General features: G+C 34.5%; 1 pseudogene; it reads right to left on the bottom strand.

The window, feature by feature from the left end:
* The window catches only part of LOC114615439, an 87,733-nt pseudogene extending 74,966 nt beyond the window's left edge, over positions 1-12,767 (bottom strand).
* Positions 12,768-18,438: the final 5,671 nt, after the last annotated feature.

Raw genomic sequence — 18,438 nt, 5'->3', positions numbered from 1 at the left:
TACTCCTGCTTGCATACGCTCACAAAATGGCCTTGTGAATTTTACACCGAGCACTTTGTGGATCTAGTGGGCTTCATTTACTTTCTTCATCTTGAAGGGTCTCCCAAGGGAGGGAATGTCTCAATATAATAGAAATATCTATATAACAGGGCTCTCTACTTTTTAAAATTATTTTCCTAAATGATTTTCTACTTATTATCATTCATTTTTAATATATAAAATGTTTTATTATTGTAAATATTTAATGAGAAGAAAATTTCAGAAAAATATAATTCTTATGCTTTCCACTCATCAATGTATTTCTTTCTTTCTGCATAAAGATACTTATTAATGTGTTATTTTGGTACTTACATGCTTGAATTTTCAAAGTTGAGAATATTTGGAGAGCATTGCAGTAACACTACCCTTCTGTTTGACAAAACCAGAAACCAGAGAATAATTTCTGTTCATAGTATGTTTTGTTCTTTCCATAGATTTTTTTTTCAAATTCTTTCTGTATTTAAATGGAATACTTTTGTCCTATTCCCACTTAACAGTCATAAAACTACTGTTCTGCCAGCAACTCCTTCTCCATCTAAAGTGGAATCCACTGATTTACTGAAAGGTCTTTTTCATTCTAAAATTTACATCACACACTATTGAATCTTACATTGATCACACATTGCCAGGACTCAAAATTCAAATTCACATCCTCAAACTCAAACTTGAATCCCTTTTCTCTTACAAATATTTCCAGTCTAAGGTTTCTGTTAATACATCATGCTGCCAAGACCCAGCTATATCACTCCTGGGCATAAACCTAAAAGATATTCCACCGTCCCACAAAGACATGGGTTCAACTTTGTTCATACTAGCTTTATTGGTAACAGCCAGAAACTAGAAACAACTCATATGTCCCTCAACTGAAGAATGGATAAAGAAAAGGTGGTATATCAACACAATGGAATACTACTTAGCTGCTAAAAGCAAAGCCATCCTGAATTTTGCAGACAAATGGATGGAACTAGAGAATATCATCCTGAGTGAGTAACCCAGTCTCAAAAGGACATGCATAGTATGTACGCACTTATAATTGGATAATAGCCATAAAATACAGGAAGGATATCTATGATACACTCCACAGAACCAAAGAAGCTAAACAAGAAAGAAGGTACAATTGAGGATGCTTGAATCTCAGAAGTGGAAAAACAGACACCATGCATTTCTGAATCATTTTCTTCAGCTGTCAGTTTACTTATGTTATAAGAAAGTAGACCACCTTCATATTGCATGAGATTTTATAATTATATATGAAGAAAGAATATTTTAATGAAATAATAAAAATTTTTTCTATGACCTTTAAAATATATTTATTTTTAGTTGCATAATGAATAATTGATGATAACATTAGTAAGTATTACTCAAATGAGCACAGTATCATTTCTAAAGTTCTAGTTGACAGCTCTCTTAAATTCATTCACTGAGGACAGATATTCATTAGGACAGAGTAGATGCTGTGAGTCCCACCTCTGAAATTTAGGTAACATTCAGAGAAGTTGAGAGCTCACCTATACAAGAAGAGGCAGAATAAACAGAGATATCAAATAAAATGCCCAGAATCAAGGGAAACTTTCTTCCTACATGCAGCATTTATATATTTAATATCTTGTCAGTGAACCTTGACCACATGTCTCCTACTTAGCAGAACTCTTATTGATTTCACGTAACTCTGCTTGCTGATGTTTGTAAGTCTGTCAAAAGGAATTAACCTTGATCTGTACATTGAACAAAACATAATTTCCGCTGATTAATTGTGAAGTGCTTGTATTCATTTCACTATTCATGAAACTTTTCAGATGAAGAAAGTTAATACAGAGTTCCATCATTCTCTTCAACAATTGATTTCAGAATTTCCCAGATACCTAAATCTGGTGACAATCAAGTCCCTTACATAAAATGGGATTATATTTGCATATAACCTACATACATCCTCCTGTATACTTTAAATCTTCTCTAGATTACTTGCGGTACATGATATATTGTAAATGATATGTAAGTAGTTGCTATGCCACAATGTTTAGGCAATAATGACAAGAAAAATGTCTATACACATTTCATACAGATGCAATTGAAAAATATGCATTCCAATGCTGACTGGTTAAATCCACAAATGTTGAACCTTTAGAAACAAAGAAAAAAAACTGTATAAATAGTTTGTTTCAAAATTAACCCATTGTTATATATACTAACTGTTTCAATGCTGCATTTTAAAAACTTGGACCATTAAGTTATATACCAATTTTTGAATCGTTGGAAAATATTTTTGTTGTGTTTAGGGGGTATAAAAAGAAATTAAACACCTACACTAAAATCAAGTTACACATCCAAAATCACTCATTTGCACAATGTACTAATCAATACGTTCAAGTCACTATGCAGACTACATGTCACAGAGGTGAGCATGTGACAGCTTAAAGGGTTTATAGTGCAGGAGAAAACGTAACAGCAACTTCTGTGCCAAATACTATTAAGTTCACTGAAGTCTCCACTGGCCATTTAAAAGATCCAGAAACAGATCAGGGAGGACAAAATAAGGGGCATTTAGGGATGGCTTTAGGATAGGACATTGGTCATGGAAAAGAAGGGCTAGAGAAAAGCCAGCATCCCTGTGTCTAGAGCAATGGTCAAGGATAGAAGGAGAGCTGACACCAGAGAATAGCACAGAGCAGACAGCACAACACAAGGCCATTTCCCACATACAGATGGGTCTCACCCTCAGTGCAAGCTAACACAGAAAAACAGCATGTGCTGCCAGAAGATGCTGAACTGCAATAACAAAAATGTCATCATTTTCTTACATTCATTTCCCAAGCCTCAAACGTTGTAGGAAGACCAAGATTTTCTTCATTGTTTGAATGTAAGACTGTATTCAGAAGACAATATTTTGACAAGAAGTCAGATTACATATATTATGAGACGTATTACACAGATACCTTTGAGCTGTACTTTAATCAAATAAACCAGGATTTGCAAACGAAAAGAACAACTTCCTTAAGCTTAAACCATACTGGAAATAGAACAAGTTTTCATTAAATAGGTGCTGTAAACTTTCCATATCTGGAACTACACCGAAATTTGAAACAGAAGTATCTTAGAAGATGTCTGTATTCAAAAAGTTTATATTTAAGTGAGATATAAACATAATTCAGAAAAACTTAAATGCTTGGAGGAAGGATAAATGTATGGTATATATCTAAAAACAAAAATTTAGAGTAATTCCTTGAACAATATATCAAACTGGAGTTTATTAACTACAAACCGGCCTTTCCTTGTGACACAAAAGTTGTTGGGATATTTTTTGTACTTTGTTAATTAACACATATTTCTACTCCTCATAGAAAGAGAAACAATATTATGTTGTGGTTAAAAGTTTATACTCTGGAGCCCATTTGCTAAAAATATAAGTACCTGTCTTGGGATTCATTGCTATAATTGCTCTAAAACTATTAATTTCATACTTTAAGTGAGTGTAATATTAGCCTCTACCTTATGAGTAGTTACCAAGATTTAAAACTTATCATACATAACCATTTTTTAACGTTTATACTTTTAGTGTTCCTAGGCACTTAGTTGTAGTGACAGGTTCATGTCCTTATCAAACACACACATACACACACACATACACACACACACACACACACACAAATACATACACAGATCATAGGCACACAAAGAGACTGCTAAAATTATTTATTTGATTTCATTGCTTACTGGAATATAAATATCATGAGCTTGAATACCACAGTGAACATATCTTATCTACAATAACTGTGGAATATCCTCTCTGCTATAGTCATGCTTCCCTTACAGAGGGAAAAATAGGATATCATCAAGAAATGGATGAACGCACTCTCCTGAGAATCACTAATGGAAACAGACTTCCACTGTGCACATAGAAAGTTGTGACATTTTTAGTGAGAAGTAAGGAGTGAGGAATACAGAAGCTAAGATGAGGAAGAAGAGATAACAACCTGTGTAAGTTTGAGGGATTGGGGTGAGAGGCTACTAGGACTAGAAGAAAGAGTGTAAACATGAAAAGGGATATGTTAAAAGAAAAGGCTCTTTGGGAAGAATGAGCTCACTTTGGATTCAGCATTTCACTCGGGGTGAAAACTGAGTAGGAGACAAAGCTATGGAGATAAATTAGACAAAGACTTGGAAAGACATGCTGTACTTTCTATATGACATCAACTGTTTGAGTTTTGAATTTACATTATTTATTAAGTTACTTTACATTTCCTCTAATTTTCTACTTACTTTTGAAGAAAATAGAAAGATTCCTTAATTCAGCTAGCTTTTTTATTCATTTTTTTTGGAGGATGTATTCATTGAAATTAACTATTTGTGATGTCTTTTGTCACTCTGCCATTGGAGATTTGAACCAGTCTGGGGTATAAGGCCCTCTAAATAATTAAGACATAACTATGGGCTATAATTCAGTAAATCACAATGCTCACCCAAGTACTGGGAAGGACCTCTATGTGTCTAACTCCCACCTGCTGGTGAATCCTTTCTACAACATTGCCACCAAGTGGTTGTGTAACCCCAACAGGAAGAGCTGGCTTGGGTTTAAAAAATGATTTATTCTGCAAACTAAACCATACTGAGTTTAACTTCACAGGTAATTGATTTTTTAAAAAGTGGAACATTTAACTAAAAACATCTACCAGTTTTTCATAAAGTCATCCAAGTCTTAAAGAAGCCTTTTTTAAAAGTAAATCTTGAGGATTAGATTTGAAACACGCATTTCCTAACCTTAAAACATTCATTTATACATTTTCCCATGTCTGGTATTTTGGGCTGACATGGAGAAACCAGGATTTAGTAAATATGAAGAGAAATCCTGCAAAAACAGGAAATCAACAGCACTCTGAAGATGGCATAGTGTCTCCTTTTTCCCTCCAACTCTTATTTTTAGTTTTAGGATGAGCATGGCTTCATTATAAAAGATTTATTAGTATTACAAGTAATGTTAGATCAGCAAGTTTCATCAACCCAAGCAATAAACCCTCAGATGTTTAAAGCACTTGGCAGATACCAGCTGCATTTGAAATGAGTTGAAAGGGAGGATTGTATAGAATGAAGTACGTCCTGCTCATTCCTAAATACACAGAGTTCTGGCTCCTAGTTCCAGTCCAGTGCTCAGGAAGCTAGTCCATTAAGCAGATGCTCCAGGCCCTCATTATTCTCATAAAGCAACTACAGTAACATAAGGGAAATAGAATAAAATAGCCAACAGTGAACCAAAACACAACGTTGCTTCTGAGGAAAAGATAACATAAATTATTGACAATGAGAGCATCAGGTAACAGGATGCATACTTTACCTCAATAAAAACAGAATTGTTTGGGGATAACGTAAAATATTCCTTCTAGAATCTGGACTTCTAGATTCTCCTTTTTTTGAGGGACTAGGGATTGAACCCATGGCCTCTGTGTGCCAGTGAGTACTGTGTTGCTGAGTTGTATCTCAAGTATCACTTTCCAAATTAGTCTAGTGTTGTCTGCAGAACTGTGGCATAAAATGCAGTCACAGGATACTTCATTAGACAGATAGCACTGACAAAATTCTCCTTCATACGTCAAAAATATTTTTATTCATTGTGCATCTTGATTCTGGGCTCTGTTGCAGAAGAGATGCCCACGTACAGTCACATGTACACTGAGGTCCTCAGTGTGGCTGAGTGATTTAGGAAGGAAAGTTACAAAGTCAGACTCAGTAATTTGCAGTAGGTGAGGAGGTGAAGCCGCTAAGAGATGGCCATTATATATAACCCTAAAAATAGACTTTAAAAATCTTTCTTCTCAGATCAGAACTATTGTCATTTCAGAGTTGCTCATTACACTGGCAGAGTCTCCACTCTCGGTGGCTGCCATCCAATGTCATTAGAGTCTTTTATTTCCAGGTGGTTCAGGCACTGGATATTGCTCTTGGGTGTCCCTGCTGATGAGAAATGTCAGGATAGCTTTTAGAGTTCAGTGAGTAGGGGTGCTTTGACATGATTGAGGCATTCTTTTTTCGTTGGAACTATGTAAAGAACATGTCTGCTAACAGGCTTTCTTCCTACTCTCTATCCCTTATGTGTCTACATAGTTATGGCAATGAGGTCTACGAGCCAGCTCAGCTTCTCCAAGCTTTCACAATGACCCTGAAAGTACTCCTTCTATTTGCTGGGATGGAATATTTGCTTTCACATCTAAATCAGGCTTTACTTTTTTAACATTTTTAATACAGAGGCAGGCAGTTTCTTTCCACTCTAGTTTTCAGAAATCAGATTCACATGATAAACAGAACATTTACATTTTGAGGAATATATCTTTATTATGCAATTGCAACTCATTTGACTAAAGGGAAACATATTCTCACTGTACCTTATGATCAAATACAGATTTAAGATTTGAAAAAAATAACTAAAATGCATTTTATATATGACATTAATGAGAGTATCAAAACCAATTCTGGAATCTACAAATATCCATTGCTATATGTCAAGTGACAAAGCCAGTTACCTGTAATTTAAAAGCATATAGTGATTGTTATTATACCAACTGCTTTTCTAAGAGTTTCAAAAATAATCCATAGGATTTTATAAGTCGTAGGAGAGACAAAATATGTATGGGAGCAATTATCACCATGTAACTAAAGAGAGACATCTGGTGAATAGAGAAATTATGTAATTTACATAGGGTCACAGAGCTAGTGTAAGTCATAGACAGGATTCAGATACAGAACCTATGATCCACAATGGTGACCTGCCTGCTTCATATGCTGGTACAATAGTGGCACAAATATTGTGGAAGTTACCAGTTACTATCTGATTATCTTTAAGTGCCCATTCCATGAGAGGGAGGGAGCATTTACTTGACATTGATCAGATGGCCAATAACTTTAGACTAGACAGAGGCCTAAGGTCTATGGAAAAACCAACTATTATTGTTTCCTAAATGAATATAGCAACACCTAATGACATTCTGCCATGCCGACAGCTCAGGGTGTCACTCAGCCATCATCAGAGAAGCTTCTCTTACACTATATGGGAACTAATCCAGAGACCCACCACTGGACAACGTGCAGAGAGTGAGAGACTTTGAAACACACTGTCTTGAGCAGGGTGACTTCATCCAACCCCTCCCCTCAGGGCTGAGAAAGCTCTATGGAAGAAGAGCTAGAGAGGATGAGGCCACCATGGAAACAGTTTCCTTCAGATACATCAAGACTGTGGAACTTTATGAACTTTCCTAAACGAACTTTCAGAGACTGTGGCAACATGCACAAGGCCTAAGCCAGATAAGGTCTCTGTTGAGAGGAGAAAGTGGACATGAAGCTATCTCCAACTGACATACACTTACGAAAGAAAAAACAGTTATCTCCAATGAGCTCTCACTGGGTATACAAATCACAGGGAAGGACAAACACAATGTCTAGCAATAGATGGTCAACACAAAGTAAACTCAAAGGTATTCTTGTAGACATTTTGTTTTATATTGTTTGGTGTTTTTTTTTTTTACTGGGTTTTGTGAGTTCTTTTCTTTCTTTTCTCTCCTCCTCCTCCTCCTCCTCCTCCTCCTCCTCCTCCTCCTCCTCCTCTTCTTTTTCTTCTTCTTCTTCTTCTTCTGTTACTTATTCATTGTAGTTTCTAGTTTGGAGTTTTTATAAACTCTGTGTGTGTGTGTGTGTGTGTGTGTGTGTGTGTGTGTGTGTGAGTGTTTGGTTTTTTCTTTAAAAATTATAGTTTGTTTGCTTGTTTTCTAAAAAGAGGAAAGGTGTGGGGTTAGATGAGTAGGACGGACCTGAGAGGAGCTTAAGAAGAAAAAACTGTGATCAAAATATATCGTATGAACAAAAATTTTAATAAAAATATGTATTCTTAGAGGTGAGATGTTCTTGGGCTGGCTATATTTTGGCATCAGATTTCTATTGAATTTTAGCATCCATTTTTGAATATAGAATTAGGTTGCCATAAGTTGATTTAGACTTTCAATTTTACATGTTTAGATGCTTGTAATACTATTGTTCACATTTATAAATGTCTGTGAAGTGATAATGAATAAATAAAGCAGGATTTAACCTAGGAGTGATATGTCACTTCTACAGGGTTAAGAAAGTCACTTTAGCAATCCTTTATTTGGTTTCTTTATCTAAAAAATGGAATTTTTAGTTAATTTTCCCCGTATCATAAAGGAAAACTGCACATGAATGTGATTATGTAAGCCAAGGTAAACTTTCTTATGAATCAATCTTGTATAAAACAGTGTTTGAATTGGTAGGACTTCTCCCCAAGGAGTCTACCTTATTTTTTCTCAGCTAGTAAAGTATATAGAACATGGGCATATGATCCCCTGGGATGCTCCCAAAAAACGCAATTATGAAACCTGTATTTACAACTACTCCATCAAAGTCTGTGGATGGCTGGCACCAGACAGTGAATTTTATTAAGCTCCTTGTGCCTCTTACGTGCTAGAGTTTGGTAGTCATTGCTCGTGAACAGTCCCGGGTTCTCCAACCTGCTGACACATTCGAATCACCTGGGGGCTTGGAAAAAGCTGAATAGAGTGAAGCGGAGTCCTAAGTGGGCATGGAGCCTGAGCATCTGGTACTAGTAAAGTGCATCAGCTACTTAAGATCACCTGTGCACACAATACAGGACTTTGAGCCACTGTCTAGCTACAGTTTCTAGGCAAGCATAGGAAGAAAAGTACACATTTTTCTTTTTTTAATTTCAATAATTTAAAAATGATTCCTGTATCACTAATAAAAGCCTGACTGTCGTTTTTCAGGCTCATTGTCACCATTTCTGAACAGATTAAACATGGAATGTGCATCCTGACTGTATTTGTACAGGAATAAGTGCACCCGACATTATTGTGATGATTTCCTTTTTGCCATTGAAACAGGAATATTTGTGCTCTCACAAGAGCTCATAGTGGTGGGATTCATAAAAATGGTCTTTGGGGTTGCTTATAATGATGTTTGTAGCATTTCCTGTTCTGACAATATGTGAACATATTCAAAATCGAGATGCTTTTATACACCCTGCTCTTCCAGACCAAGTTATGCTCTTGAGATTTTAACACTATTCATGAGTGATGCTATACAGCTCGTTAAACTGCCTCACTCCCTCCATATGGAAATGCTTTGCCTAAAACTGTTCCCTGGGGTGAAAGAAAAAAAACAGAGGAAATTATTTTTAAAATATGTTGGGCGTTTTACAGGGACATACTATACACTGTATAGTCAAATGACATGTCAGAGTGGGCAATGATAACCCAGGACTTTAATTCTGTGATTTAGACTGACATTAAAATCTTAACTTCTCATTTCAACATTGTAACAATGTGGGATGCAGCACTTGATGCTGCTTTCAGAATATATTTTTAAGAAGATTGATATAGAATTTTTTTATCCTTGAGAAATGTGATTTTACAGTCATAGATTTGAGAAATGAGAACATTACATAATAAGATAAGCGTACAAATTTATAACAAAAAATGAGCAGGGTTAAGAGCTAATTAGATACAGAGATATTCTTGAGTCACTCTGATTAGCAAACTGTCTAGATACTTGGAGGGAAATAGTGATAAATAGAGAAAAAATAATATGACACTGTAAAGAAAATGTCACTTCAGGTACTGGTAGCTTGCTGGAAAATACTGAGAAACATATAAGATTTCAAAATAATCCAATGGAAGGAGTCTAAAACACAACTAAGGACAAATTAAATTTTCTTAGCCAACAGAGATACCCACAAAGTAGAAAGGGCCAGCAGACGGTGCTCACAAATAGCACCTTGGAGAAAGTGACATCAGTTTTATAGGTGATGTTAAAATCCAGTGGCTGGGATTTTCACATCATGTGTCCTACACAATAACAATAAAAAATAACAGGGTTTTCTCCATGATCTTTTCTACTCAGGCAAAAGAATAATATAAGTAAGAAAACCACAGCAAAGCCCATATATGAGAGGTCAGAAAATAGTATATATGTTTCCTTCCCTTCGTTTTAGCTCCATTACACTTCTCTACACCAGAATTAACCTGGCATTTGTTTGTTGTAATACTAAATTACTAACTCCTCTTATGACTAAGTCTTTTATTTAATAGCTTTCCTCTCAAGGAATGGAATAATTTGAAAGCAACCATATTAGCCTTAAAGCCCAATGGTGATACAAGGTAAACAAGGCAGAGTCAATTTGTTCACTAGATTTTAAAACCTTGCAAGTTTAAAATGAACTGATTTGTCATGTGATAAGGAACCTGTGCAAGAAAATAAATTAATGTATAATTTCCTTTACTGGAAAACTTTCCAAGAAAAGCAGCTGAATCTAACAGTGTGCTCACTGGTGAGATTGATTGGCATTCTTGTACAGTTGCCCTGTTCAGCATAGACAAGTAACAGTCCATGAATATGGTAGCCATATGAGAATTACGTATGGAGTATGACAACTTAAAATATACTATAAGTGTATAATACACATTTCATAACTTGAATTATAATAATAAGTATTTGGTTAAGGTAGTCATGTTGTGTGCTCAATATTTCTAACTTTTTATTGGTTATTTTATTTATTTACATTTCAATTGTTATCCCCCTTCCCAGTTTCCCCTCTACAACCCCTTATACAATCCCCTTCCCCCTGCTTCTATGAGGGTGCTCCCCTCCCCACCCACCCGATCCTGCCTCCCTGCTCTAGCATTCCACTATGCTGGGACATTGAGCCTCCACAGGATCTTCATGTAGGTTAGATAGAAATCTGCAAAGCAATTACATTCCAAAACCAATGAAAATGACCTTAATAGTGGAAAATGCCTTTGTGGATCTAACTAAAAATCTAAGGTGAGGTTGTCTTTGATTACTTGGGTCAGCTATAGATCCAATGTAAAATATCATTACATGAGACAGAGGAGTACAAAGACACAGGGAATAAGTGGAAAAGTTCTGGTGAAGATTCAGGAAAAGGTTATGGTTATACTCCCAAAAGCCAAAGGATACTTGTAACTACCAGAAGCTAAAATACCACAGAATGACTCTGCCCTCGAGCCATGGAAGGGAATGCAATCTGTGTAGTTGTTAGAGAATGTATTGCTGTTGGTTTTACCCATTCTCACAGGAACTCTCGGAAAACAATACAATTCCCTAGCTTTTTATACTGTATCAATGTCTAAAAATATCTTTTCCATGTTCTTCAGCAATATGAACATGGACTTCCAGAGCCAAAAACTGATAAAGCCAATGAAGGAGTAAATGTACAAATTAGGGGGGAGAATGACGTAAGTGTAGATATTTCTGTGGAATTCTATGCTCTTGGCAATACATGGTCACCATTATCTTTAGTCGGAGCTGCTGCAGTTAACTTCACAAGATGTTCACAAGATTAGACCTATTGGCTTTTCTTCATGAGTGTGAAGTCGGGCTTAAGTGGAGATACAAGGAAAGGTCATAAAGCTGTACACTAACATTGCAAGATCTACCCCTGGAGATCTTAATAATTTCTAGAGAAATTATAAGTGTGAACCAGTTGCTCGAGGAAGATTTTCTTCAGTGGAGCAGCCAGCAGTGAGCTGCCCATGATTCTGTTGGTGAGTCCTCATCCACTTTCTTACAACTAACTCCAAACAAGCTCATTGTTTCGTGCTAACTGTGGGTGGAATCTTTTCTTTGGTTTCTCATCAGTACCTTAACTGGGGTAAATAGATGTTTGTTCACATATCCCAAGGAAAATTAACATGGCAAATACGGATTTTTAAGGAAGACTATCCGAAAAGCACTGACCATAAAGGAATTGTAATTCTTATTTCCAAAAGCTCATTGTAGTTGAACAGCGGGCTGTTATCTATTTAGTTCAAAGAAAAAATAAGAATCAAAGTAGTTTTTTGTAGAAGATATTTTCATCCAAGTTTTGTAAGTGAAAAACACTTCTTTCACATAAACTTCATAGCTTCAATTATAATAAACATTTGGTTATTGTAGTCATGTTATGTGATCAATGTTTCCAAGTTTTATAAGTTCTCTTTGATCTACATATATGTACATTCATATGCTTTATTATATACAAATATATAATGTGTTATAGCAGAGGTAGTTCAAGAAGGTAGTAATATACTGTCTGACCATTTAAGTGATAGACATCCCTCTACTATTCTGTTTCTATTTTTAAGTTGATTTGGAAAACGTTTGCGAGAATGCATTATATTTAGCTCAATACATCATGGTTTTTGCTCTTCCCCTTGATAGTGGAAGGAATAGTTTAAAACTCATTACAGGGAGCCTTAGTCCACAGGCTAAGAGTTTCTAACCCACTGGGAATAAAACCCTTTCAAGGTCTCTCACCAATATCACTTTTCCCTTTGTCCAAGCGTTTATCCTATATTCCACTGCGTATGGCTGCACCTGCATGGTATGCTCACATTCACCACCGGAACTGCCAAGAAGTGACGCGCAGTTACCACGGTTCTCTTAGAATCAGCCAGGCTCTCTCTGTCTGTGAAACATCTGCTTCAAGTGATCCTGGAACAGCTGACATGATCTAATAGTAAAGTAAGCGCTGCAGCATTCAATCGTACAAAAGGGGCTTTGAGCAGAATGATAAATGACCTAAATTAGATGACGATTTTTAAGTACCTAATTTTAACCTTACCCATAATGAATGCTTTTTCCTCGAGCTTCTTTGCACCTGTCGCTCTTGGAAAGCGAGTAAAATATGTCTGCACGCTGTTCCGTTCAGGCTCCATTCTCCACAGATTGTTAAGCGGAGCTCAAAAAGGCTGGAGCCAACCAGCAATGTGCCCTATAAGATCCTTCTTTTCTTTCATGTTTCCTCTGATTTCATGTAGTATCAAAGGTAAAATCTCTCTCCTGAGAGATGTACACACATAGCGGTAATAAAAATCACATACAGCCATATAAAATCTTAAAGAACATCCATTTTTCTAAACATATTTCAAGTTAGACTATTATGTTTTCTTTTTCCTAAAGATGCTAACAAATAGAACAATATTCTGTTCAATTTTTATATTTACAAATCTGTATGATGAGGCAAATATGTGTAATGATACAATTGGTTTTATTTTACTTTTTTATTTTTGAGATTATAATTACAATATTTCTCTCTTCCATTACTCCATTCAAAGACTCTCATACAAATTCATGGACATTTTTTCATTAATTGTTATTGCATGCCATATGTGTATACATAAATACTGGTAAATATAGATTATTAAGTCTTTTTAATATTACTTGCATGTGTATGTTTTCAGAGCTTACCTTTGGATAACAGAAAACCAATAGGTATGCTCTTCCTTATGGAAGACTATTTTCCTTCTCTCAGAATTCCTTAGGTTTTTTTTTTTTACACTCTTTGTGTAGAACTGAGGCATTGTGAACCTTTCTCATCCACTTTGCCATCTCCATCATCTTGATACTGATGGAGCTCTAGTCTTCCATATCTTCTACATCCCTCCCACAAGTCCTTCTTCACATATGTATTAGGAATAGAATAATAGGATGTGTTTGCCATAATGAAGGCAATGTAATAATCATAATAATATTCAGGGGAAAATTCTTTCAGACTACTGTAACATTTCCTTTGTTTCTCAAAACACGCTTGCTCGAGGACATTTCCTCAGAACGGTGAGGATAGAGTTTCAGATGTCATAATTGCATCTACAAAGTAAAGTCTAAATTGGTGTATAAAGTTGTGTTTTGATTTTTTTCATGTTTTAAAACAAAGCTATATATTACTCTTAATTTAAAATATATGAGAAATAAGTTTTAAAAGATTAAAAGTCACAATATTATTTCAATTGTAAAGATTTAATTAACTGATTTCAAAAGACTTTAATCCATTTTCATTACAGAAAATGTTTCCTTCTTTCTTTCTTTCTTTCTTTCTTTCTTTCTTATATTGCTTATTTCTTTGAATGGGCATCGTTTTATGCTCTCTCAACATTACTTAACGTCAGGTCTTACTAGGCACCTCTAACTGTTCTTATACTCAAAGTTGTTCTGAAGCAGTCTCCCAGCTATTGGAACCTCAGACCTGTGCTCCGAAGTCAAATATATCTCCTACTTTTTAAAAAATATATCTTTATAATTAACACATAGCAACTTTGAGAATGTCTTTATAGTATGTGTTTTTCTATATATCTTAATCATTATATATTTGTAGATAAATGTGTGCTGATTTAATAGACTCCAATTAACACTGCTGTCTTCTCATCATTGCTTTATAATTATGGAATTTCTAGTGCTTCAGAAAGTATTTAGTAGTTTATGATACTTAGGGTAAGACATCTAATCAATAAAATCTGCATCATTATGATAATATGGAGTTAAAATAAAAGTTGCAATTAAAGTTCAATTTTTGATACTGAAGCACAATTCTTTTAAAGCTTTTAACTAGACCATGAAATGTACACACATATGTGATTTGACAAAATGCTGGAATACATACATTGTATGTATAATATCGAAAACAATGTAAACACATTAATATACTGAGGTAATTATCATTTTTGTGGTTCAAAAAAAAAGCATTCAAAATCCTCTCATCTACCTTTAAAATATGATTCCTGTACGATACAGAAAAGAATTTGCTTTCAAAAAATGTTTTCTCTGCTACTTCACAGACAATTTTTTGATTTCAGAGTTCACAAACTGTATAAGGTTGATGATTATTTTTCTCCTCAGGTAATAGACACAGCACCTTCCACACTATGAAAGCTAACCAGTAAGAAGGAAGCTTCGAGGTCAGTACCAGCTTTACTTCTCCATGTTCTATTATTCAAATATGTGAATAACTAGTACTATTGAATAACCTATGACGTATAAGGGTATATGAGGACTCTGAAGACTTGAGGACTGTGTGACTTCATAGTCAACAATTCCAAAAGAAATAAAAGGGGCACCCTATCCTTGGCACTGGGTTTTTAATTTATTGGCCTATGGTATCTAGTAGGAGCATTGTTACACCATTATAGAAAAATTCCATTTCTCTCTCTCTCTCTCTCTCTCTCTCTCTCTCTCTCTCTCTCTCTCTCTCTCTGTGTGTGTGTGTGTGTGTGTGTGTGTGTGTGTGTAGGGGGCATGGGCATGAATGTGTTTATTTTAGAAAACTTCAAATGGAGTAAGCAGTTGATACCTGCTCAAAAAAAGAGTCACTTTACTTTAATAATATTATCCCTGGAAGTTTGGTCACACTCTAGTGGGAGGCCACTGTCGGTCTTGGAGCTTATCTTCATATCTTCATACCATTCTCTATGGAAGTACTACTCTACCACTTTACACAGGCTACAAAAGTAAGCACTCTGAAATCAACTTAGACCCCTTCACATCTAAATAACTATACCTTGGTACCTAACTACAATCCCATCATAAGAGGAATAAGGAGTGCATTAATAAGTGGCTGACTATGCGGTGACGATGCAACAAAATCTAAATGTGTTTTGAACACCATGTTAGGAATTAAGAAAGAGCTCAAAGAGGATTGAAACACATTAAAATGATACAGAAGCCACCTTGAAAGCCACAACCAGAGAAATCTGCAAAAGTTAATTATCAGAATACATAATATTCAAAACATTCTCTAATCATAAATAAATGAATAAATAAATAAATAGATAGATAAATAAATAAATAAAATGCAAAGATAGATGACAGAGTTTACAATAATCTAAAAAATATAATGGAAGTTATTACTTCATATGGACAAAAGAAGTAGGAATGTGGTAAAGGAAGAAAGTAACTCTTAGGTTACTGGATGTAAGGAAAGAAATTATGAGATTAGAAAATAACACAGAACACCTGCTACATAAAGATAATTTTAGTATTTAATTAAACTATTAAAAACAAATCCAACATATATATATATATGTGTGTGTGTGTGTGTGTGTGTGTATGTATATGTATATATATATGTGTGTGTGTGTGTATATATATATGTATATATTTATATATATTTCAAAGCTTAGTTCTTTGAAACATTTTATATTATGCTATCTCATCACAAATTATGTTTTTAAATGAAGTAAATGAAAAATAAAGTTCCCATGGAGAAACTTGAAAATATTTCTTTTATATTAATTCTGAATTTTATGACGATTTATAGAGTATGATCAGAAACACATAGCAATAAATTTGAGGCTCATCTGCCTCCAAATGAATTACCTGAAGACATACATAAAGAAGCAACAGAAAAATATAAATTGAGGATTTTTCTACAATATTACTGGATCGTGTTTTCCAAAATGTCAAGGTTATGAAAGTCAAGTGTCAGTGACAAAGTAACACACAAGAGAGCTTTAAAGTGTGCTGCGAAGCCCAGGATTGAGGCCAGCAGGACAGTGTAACAGTGACTGTCAAACCATGAAAGGGGCTCTCTGCATGAGTAGTCTGAAGTTCTTAAATATTTTATAATTTGAAATTATCCCAAAATATATTTTAAGAGATAAATGGAAAATGCATTAAAATAAATAAGGTAGTTAAAATTATGAGACTTGGGAATAGTGTTAGAGGCATACAGGAAAGATACTTTACTAGATGACAGAAGATAACTGTGCCGATATCTATACACATACAGGGTGGTTTCATTTGCTAATTTAAATATACAAAGCCAAATTGGATTATTAAAAAGCTCTCCATTGAATATTAAGATCAAAATGTTACAAATGATTCTAATTTTATATGAAGTTCATTGCATATTTATATAATGACTTCAAAACAGGCAGATTTGAGAAAATAAAAAAAGGACTCCAACAAAATTAGTACATACTCTTCACTCATTGTTTTATGTGAGTGACATTATTTGTATTCCAAATCTAGAGTGTGTATATACACTATGAAATTACCCAATATTTAATTGTGTTTGTGATATTAAGAAGTGGAAAAAACATGAATATATTTCATAATATCTTCCTACTACTCTATTTAAACTAGAAATAACAGTAAGAAATCATGACTTACAAAATATATCCACATTTTGTAGTTAACTGAAAAGTCCATCTAGATATGATTTCCTACTAATAAGAACATGATCCTTGATGTGTCTGAGGATGCCAATAACTCCAGTGTTTTGGAGGTGGAGGCAAGAAGCTAGCCTGAGCTACATCAACAAAAATCCAAATTCTCAGAAAATGAGAGTATAGATATTTGTTAAAAATAATAATAATGATAGTAATAATAATAAAGTATATGTGAGCCTACAACAAGCTGGCATACAAAAAACAAACAATCCATGAAAATAATGAAATGTATTCTAGAATCTAATATTAAGTAGAAAACTGGAGATTTAATTAGTGAGATTATCTTCATGTCTTTATTATAAAAGTCAAATATTTTCTAATTAATTTTTCAGTGTTTTGATGTTATATATTATATTGATTTTTATATTAATGTTCAAATAATTTTTCTTTTAAGAATATTAGGGGGTGTGTATGTGTTTAAGTGTGTGTGTGTGTGTGTGTGAGAGAGAGAGAGAGAGAGAGAGAGAGAGAGAGAGAGAGAGAGAGAGATACAGGGATAAGATTGGTGTCTGATACCATTTTTAAAAAAGAGTTGGTTCTGCAAGTATAGCTGAAATGGCTCTCTAGAGAAAGATCTTCATTCTTCTTCCCAAATTACATTGAGTGGAAAAGGCGTTTGTATTTTTAAACATCAGAAGAAAACAAATGAATGTAGAGAGATGTGTTACATTTCTATGAAAACCACAAAATACAAGTTCATCTTGCTCATCATGAGAGTTTTTATCAAGGCAATCCTTTCCCCTAATAATACTGTTTCAGAATCTGATATTTACTAGGAAGAAAGTATTTGTGAAAACTCTATCTAAACTCATGTATATTAAAAAAAAAAACAAAACAATACAGGGCTGGAGAGATGGCTCAGTGGTTAAGAGCACTGACTGGTCTTCCAGAGACCCTGAGTTCAATTCCCAGCAACCTCATGGTGGCTCACAACCATCTGTAATGGGATCCAATGCCCTCTTCTGGTGTCTCTGAAGACAGCTACAGTGTACTTATATAAATAAAAAATGAATAAATCTTAAAAACAAAAACCGACAACAAAAAAAACCCTGCATTTTAACCACATCTTGCAAAGAAATGTAAATGTCCAACAACACAAATGGAAGAAAATACAATTTTTTAATATACATTATTGTGATTTGATCTTCAAAAGTTTCTACCTTTTTTTTGAGAATTCACAGAGAAGCACACACAAAAAAATTTTGGAAGTATTTTAGGTTTTACAATGAAATCAACATTTCATCTTAAAACTGGATAGTATCTTCAACCTTGTTCCTTTCTTCTGATTCCTTTTTTATTTTACTATTCCCTTTATTTTAGCACACATTTTCACTGTGTAGACATCAAAAAATAAAACAATGAAATTTCATATCTTAGATTTATC

Source organism: Grammomys surdaster, unplaced genomic scaffold (assembly GCF_004785775.1).
Source record: "Grammomys surdaster isolate TR1022 unplaced genomic scaffold, NIH_TR_1.0 126679, whole genome shotgun sequence".
Lineage (NCBI taxonomy): Eukaryota > Metazoa > Chordata > Mammalia > Rodentia > Muridae > Grammomys > Grammomys surdaster.
Note: the sequence above shows the minus strand (reverse complement) of the source record. Positions and strands in the feature narration are given on the sequence as shown.